The 7,502-nt window shown below is 45.3% G+C and overlaps 1 long non-coding RNA gene across 1 annotated transcript in view; it reads right to left on the bottom strand.

Annotated features, from left to right (window-relative positions):
* LOC109321918 overlaps window positions 1-1,982 on the bottom strand; it is a 6,905-nt gene extending 4,923 nt beyond the window's left edge. Inside the window, exon 1 of the long non-coding RNA XR_002104218.1 lies at window positions 1,970-1,982. This is a non-coding gene — a long non-coding RNA (uncharacterized LOC109321918). The remainder of the gene's footprint in view (window positions 1-1,969) is intronic.
* Window positions 1,983-7,502: the final 5,520 nt, after the last annotated feature.

The raw sequence follows: 7,502 nt of genomic DNA, 5'->3' as shown, positions 1-7,502 counted from the left end.
CAGGTGCTCTTGGGTGATAGCGTAGAGAGGCCTGGGAAGGATGCAAGTCCCCCAACTGTTAGTTCAGACCTAGTTAAGGATTACCTGGAGGGCTTAGATGTGTCCAAGTTGGTGGGCCCGGATGACCTTCATCCGCGGGTGCTGAGGGAATTGGCTGGTGTCATTGTGGAGCCATTGGCATGACTGTTCGAGGGGTCCTGGTGCTCAGGCAAGTCCCTGAGGACTGGAAAAGGGCCAGTGTGGTCCCTAATTTCAAGAAGAGGAGGAAGGAAGAGCCTGGCAACTACAGGCCAGTCAGCCTCACTTCTATCCTGGCAAAGGTCTTTGAAAAAATTATCAAGGGCCACATTTGTGAGAGCCCTGAAGGGGAACTGATGTTGAGGGGTAACCAACATGGGTTCATGCAAGGCCGATCTTGCCTGACTAACCTGGTCTCTTTCTATGACCAGGTAACAAAGAGCTTAGATGGGAAGGAGGAAGTCGATGTCATCTTCTTGGACTTCCAGAAGGCCTTCGACACAGTGTTCCACCCAATTCTGGTGGGCAAGTTGAGGGACTGCAGTATTGACGAATGCACAGCCACATGGGTAGCAAACTGGCTCCAGGGGTGCACCCAGAGGGTGGTAGTGGAAGGGTCAATGTCGACGTGGGAGGGTGTAGGCAGCAGAGTCCCCCAGCGCTCGGTCCTTGGGCGAGTGCTGTTCAACATCTTCATTAGCAACCTGGACGAGGGTGTAGAGAGCACCCTGTTCAAGTTCACTGATGACACCAAGCTGTGGGGTAAAGTGAATACACCGGCAGACAGGGACCGCATCCAAGCAGATCTGGATAAGTTAGAGAAGCAGGCGGATCTGAACAGGGTGTGGTTCAACAAGGACAAGTGCAGACTGCTGCACCTGGGGAGAGGGAACCAGCATTATGGTTATAGGTTAGGGGCTGACCCTCTCGGCAGCACAGAGGCAGAGAGGGATCGTGGAGTCAGGATTGACTCCAGGATGAATATGAGTCACCAATGCGACCAAGCAATAGGCAGAGCTAACCGGACCCTGTCATGCATCAACGGAGCATCACTAACAGGTCCAAAGAGGTCTTGCTCCCCCTCTATGCAGTGCTGGTCAGGTCACAGCTGGAGTACTGTGTCCAGTTCTGGGCGCCGCACTTCAAGAAGGACGTGGAGAACCTGAAGAGGGTCCGGAGGAGGACCACTCATATGGCTGAGGGCCTCCGTGGCCAGCCCTATGAGGAGAGGCTGAGGGACCTGAATCTCTTCAGTCTCCGCAAGAGGAGACTGAGGGGGAATCTTGTGGCTGCCTACAACTTTATCAGGGGCCACCAGCAGGGACTCGGGGAAAGTCTGTTCACCAGGGCCCCCCTTGGAGTCACCAGGAACAATGGCCACAAGCTGAGGGAGGACAGGTTTAGGTTAAATATTAGGAAGAACTACTTCACTGTAAGGGTGGCCAGAGCCTGGAATAGGCTTCCCAGAGAGGTGGTGCTCTCACCTTCCCTGGAAATCTTTAAAAGGAGACTGGATAGGCACCTGGCTGGGTCTTATGAACCCTGCCACCCCCAGTGCTCCTTCCTGCCCATGGCAGGGGGTCGGACTAGATGATCTGTCTAGATCCCTTCCAACTCGTTGATTCTATGATTCTAGGAAACTCCCCTGGAAGCTGGTCTGTTTAGTATTCCTTTGTCTTAAAAGGTTCTTTTTCCCCTGCTTCCTCACACTAAGCTGAAAGGCTCCCTCTCAAAAAGTGGAGTGCAAACTGACTCACAAACTGACCAGCGAACTGCCTGCGAGATGCTTGCCTTGTTTGCTGCCCCTGTTCACTTACCCCCTGGTCAGTCAGGAAGTCCATTTTTATAGCCTGGGGCTTTTGTCAGGTACAGGCAGCGATCACTCAGCAATCACTCAGATGGCAAAACTCCCAGCTTCTCAGAGCATATGCCCAAAGCATACATAGCCCACCAAAAACATTCAGCAAGCCACAGGAGCAGGCAGCTCTGAATCACTTACCTTGTCCAGGCAGGATCTGGTGCCTGGATTCTCTTCCTGTTCCCCTTCTTCCTCTTGCCCCCAGCAAACTTCCAGCAAACTGCTTGCCCTCCTTGCTGCCCCTGTTCATTCACTGCCTGCTGTTCACTTAATATATTATCAAATTAAAGAGAACCAAAAACTTTCCTGCATATTCTCATGCATCACTTGGGAAGCATGGATGAGAACGTAGTCTATACAGTTCAGGATTTCTAACCTTTCTGATGATCCATGATGTCTGTTGAGTGACTGAGATGAAATTGGCCTACTGTTCTCAAAGTTTAGTAAGAGGTGAGGTGTGATTGCTAATACATGTTGCATCCACATGCTCTGAAATTGTTATAAAAGAGTCACATGGCTGGAAATCAAGAAGATGGCAGGATTAGCATAGTATGATTCAAAGTCAATAGGAGAAATGAGGTTTCATACTGCTGACAATAAGAGGAACCTAAACTACTGTCTGCAAATCCTGAGGTAGGAAAAATGTATCTGATTCCCTTCTTAAATGAGCATATCATGCATATATGGAGGAGTTGTCAAAGGGCTGTATACCACTTCAATCCCACTGGAGCCTTTACAGAGTGCATCTACATGTGCAATTAATTGACCTGAATTTTCTGTGCAGAAAATTCTGATGCATTAAACTACATCCTCACATGCATCCAAATATGTACCCATCAGAAGCAAATCTGCTTCTGACAGCAGCAGTTTAGTTCAGAGCTGCTCCTGCCCTGCTCTGTCCCCCTGCAGCAGCCAGGGGGAGCTCCAGGCTCCCCCAGGTGCCAGCTCTGGTTTGGCAGGGGAAAAGGGGTGGGTGCCAATCTCCACAGGGCCAGGGAGAGCTCAGGGGAGAGCTCTCCCAGCTGCTGGGCAGCCGACTCCCAGCCACATGGAGATCAGAACCCATCTCCACATGGCTGGGACCAAGCTCCCCAGCAGCTTGGACAGCTCCCCTGTGTCCTGAAGAGATCAGGACCAGCCACCTTGTCTCCTGCCAACTCAGGGTTGGCACGCAGGGGAACCTGGAGTCCCAGGTCCCTATGTTCATGAGTCCCAATCTCCACTTGGCTGGGAGAGAGCTGCCTAACAGTCAGGGCAGCTCTTCCTGCCACAGGGAGACTGGGACCTTTCCTGATCTCCACATGTTTGGCAGGCAGCCTCCCACCAAGCTGGAACAGCTGTCCCCACCCCATGTGGCCCCCTGCTGCCTAGACTGACTAGGAGCAAATTGCATCTACATTTCCATTTTGGTGCATTAGTTTAATGCACTGATTTCTAGGTACTAGAAAATAGCATATTAAACTAATCTACTGTGCAGTAATTGCTGCACACATGTAGATGGTGACCCTTTAATGCACATTAGATTAGTCTAATGCATAGTAAAGCATTTACTGTAGATGCACCAACACACAATTTACTCTTTTAGGGCTTAAATCAGGTGAGTAGTGCATAGGACTTGTGAAAATCACCACAGATCATAGAACCCAAACAAGCCTGTGGAAAAAAGTAGAGACACAAAAACATTATCTTCTGAGGCACCTGAAGGAAAGATGTTTTTAGTTGTTTTTTTAAAACATTAGTTGATTTTGACACAATTATAAACATGTAACCAATTAAATGAAGCTCATAAGAATATGGAATATCTTCATTTAAATTTTAAAAAAAAAACAGGAAATTCCTTGTCAGCAAGGTATATATATAGCACTAACAAAGGAAAGGGAACATACACATTATCCAGAACAAAACATATCTAAGTTGGTAGCACCACCTACTATTTAGGTTGCCTGACACCTACAATGAAAAGCCTCCATGTTCAGTTACTTATAGCTTTGTCAGCCTCAGGATGATTTATTCCTTTTATTTGCCAGGCAGTGGGAGGGGAAAGCATGCAGAGACTTTCAGGCCATACAGTTCACATGCTTAACTGCAATTTGGGGAAGCGTCACAGCTACACTCTAATTCTATCCCTCTTGTATGTGGTCCTTCCGCTCTGAGCTCCTTTGTATGACAGAAGTGCAAATATGCAAGCTACCACCACAAGAAGATTAAGCAGGATCCAGCCTAGGCTTACAGGGGCTCAAAAGGACTTGCCTTATAATGACTGTTATAGATTGTTCCAACCTAGGTACTGGAATTGTGTACAGGAGGTTTTCTGTCTACACCTTTAGTAATTTTAGAGCTGTCAGTACGGATAAGAAATATGCCAGATTTGAATTCAGAGGAGATAAAAAACAGGCTGGGTAAGAGAAAGTAGACTAGGATAAGAAGTCTAGCTGGAACTGGAAATGGGCAGAAAAACTGTAACTGAAAGTTGATGGTAGAAAACTAACACTGAGACTGGCCGTTGGGGGAAATTATATTTGCTGGACAATGAGCTCAAGAGCCAGGGGCAAGTAGGCTGAGAAACTCCAACTAGAAGTTGATGGTAGAAAACTGAGAACAGCTGGGACAAAGACACTTATATAAAGAAGTAGGTGACAGGAGGAGAGTGCTACTGTTTGGGTAAAATCTTGTAGTAGACACTATCAAAGAGAGACTTGTAATCAAATGTAAATGAAGGGAATTGGAGTGACTATGGCTAGTTGGGTCATGAGGAGCACTAAGGTTGAGTGAAGAGTTGGGATGGGGAGAGTGGAGTCAAAACAACAAGAGAGGCATGAGGAAGAGACGCAGGTCTAAAAATAGCTAAGGTGAGAGAGAAAAGGTCTGGGCAAAAACAAAGGGGAAAGAAAATAGATGGTGGTAGTGGCAGGCTGAAATGGAATGAGGAGGCAGTGGAGAGGGGCAGGAGAGACAGATTAGAAGACAAATCTAGGGACATCCTGAGTAAGGAGACAAGGATAGGGTATGGGGAGGGAGTTAGTGGGAAACAAACTCAGACAGCCAGTTTGGAAGAGGAGACTAGGAATGATTAAATATGAAGACTATTAATGACATGAGAAGCCTGAGAAGTGGAGACTGGAGCTGATTAGGCAAGGAGAGTGAGATTGGAACAAGAGGTGGGGTAGGAAAAAGAGAGAACTAGAACAGTAACCCGCATGCGGGAATGAGCTAAATGGGGGGGGCAAGGTCATAGGAAAAAGTGAAAAAAAGACTGTGCAGTATAGGAAACTCCCCTGGGGTACCTGGTATGGAATGGAAAATTCTTGAGCCTTAGCATTCCTATGCTGTCAGTAAAACCCACTGTAAAAGTGTGCACCTCATCCCCCTCAAGTACTAGGCCACCCAGAATGACAATATTCTATAACTAGGGATCTATATAAATTTATATAAATGTATATACACTATAAATTATAATATAATATGAATTATAACTTATATCATCATAATTTATTATTATATGTAGCATTCTACAAAAAGTGAAGGTAAAACTTCTTTACTATCTCCTTGAGAAGATAAGGTATGAGTTGGGTGTGGAGAACAGGGCTCCGAGGTATTCCAGAGGTAGTTCTGTACCTTTGAATTTTGTATAGTCCACTTGGGAAGGCACTTCTTAATGGTAAGATCTAAGCTTCCACTTTCAGTAAGAAAAGAGTCCCCTACCTTCAATACCACAAGATCACCCTGGTTTTAATACCTCTAATTTCTCACCAGGGTTCTTCCAGCCAGCTGGACAAGAATAGATAGAGACTCCACCCTCTTAGGGGCTGGTCCCTCTTAGGAGCCTTTGACCAGCACACTTAGTGACATGCACAAAACAGCCTTTTCAAAATAAGCCAGAATTTGTTGGCTAACTGGAACACAGTATTCTGGGGTCCTCTGGTGAGAATGGAAAAGAAAAGTTTACAAGCTCATCCATGAGTGCAGCATTCTCTCTCTCTACCACAATTTCATTTTGTTCCTTGCACCAGGAGATATCTTAACTCAGTGTCCTGGCACTTTAGTTCTTCATTTCTAATTGCAGTCACACTGTTTTCACTACCTCTGCCTCTCTTGGCTGGCACTTATTAAAAGTTTGTGTCTGATTGGTGATCTTCCATTGCATCTTTGAAGTAATATCATTTTTACATTGAGACAGTCCTTGATAATTCAGTCATACCAACCTTGGCTTGCTCATTTGACCAAGGTCCATCTTTATTTTCCTTTTCTCTAGAAAAAAATAACCTCTTTGGGTCTAGTAGTTTACAGTACAACACTCTGTTCCCACTTACAGAAAATTAATATAGAATTCTCCATCAGAAATGATGCTTAAAACAATGGTCAGTTTAATGAGACATGCAACTGCAGATGGAATGAGTGTGAAGAAAGACATTTTTAAAGAAAGTATATCTTGGCAGGTTTTTTTTTTTTTTAATTTGAGACCAAGATGCAGAAGAATGAAGTAAGCCGGAATGATTTGACTTGTACTTTATTCAGTGTCCCACTAAATTCTCTGTGAGCAGCCAAACAGAAGATGAGCTATTGCTGCGGCTTCTACTTTAAAGTACTCTCTTTCTCCACGCAGCAGGCAGGGGCAGCTGTTGCTATGGCTCCACATAGTCCCATTTGGCTGGCAAATCCACATCTTCAGAAAAGGCTATGAAACCTAAACCTATGAAATATCTGGGTTGTGCTATACATACTTAGGTTACACACCTGCGAACTCTGGTACCCACACACAGCTTTGTGGGAAATGTTCCCTATTTGAAGGCAGACATCTGTGGGGTATGTATTTCCAAACTGCATGAAAGACTGTTGAGAGGGGTCTAATTCAAGAAAAAGTCTTCATATAACAAAAGTACCTGAATTATTAACGGAAGGGATCAAAACTAATGGACATTCTTGCAAAAAACATGTATGAACTCTAGTTAATGCAATGTGGGCAGCTGGGTACACCCAATATGACTAAGAATACTAATAACATAGTCCAGTATATGTGTTGTGAAAAGCAGCTTGAAAGGTGCTGTAGAAAGCATTTGAAAAAATGCCCAGCCAGTGGGCAGAAACATACAGAGTATGGGAAACAGAACCATTCTATGAACCAATATCACAACTGTTCAGGGGGAAAAATGCAGCAGTATATGCAGTAATTGAGGTCTGCCATTGAGGAGAGCATCTGAAGTGTGACTTTAGCTTTCAGTACATGCACACACACTGCAGAAGAAAGCTGCCAGCCACTCAACTGCCATATCTGCAACTATGCTATTAGATCAAAGAGAGATTTGATGTCAGCTGCAATGTAATCCCAATTACATTGATAAGCAGCAATTTTAGATGAAGAAATGTACCAAATGCTAAGGATATATAGTGGGTGCATCTACACATGCCCTTTACTTCAGAGTTGACTAATTGGTTCCACAGTAAAGCATCACAGTCTACACTTGTGCTGGTATTAGGGCATACAAAATTAATCAACTCCACTGGAATGCACATGTCGACAGTGACAGGGGCTGGCTGGGGCACAAAGGTACTAAAGTGCATGGGGCTGCCGCTTAGCCCTGCACTGTAGCTCCCTCATGTCCCAACCAGCCTCAAAACTATGAAAAGC

Source organism: Crocodylus porosus, unplaced genomic scaffold (assembly GCF_001723895.1).
Source record: "Crocodylus porosus isolate Cpor-Errol unplaced genomic scaffold, CroPor_comp1, whole genome shotgun sequence".
Taxonomy (NCBI): Eukaryota; Metazoa; Chordata; order Crocodylia; family Crocodylidae; genus Crocodylus; species Crocodylus porosus.
Note: the sequence above shows the minus strand (reverse complement) of the source record. Positions and strands in the feature narration are given on the sequence as shown.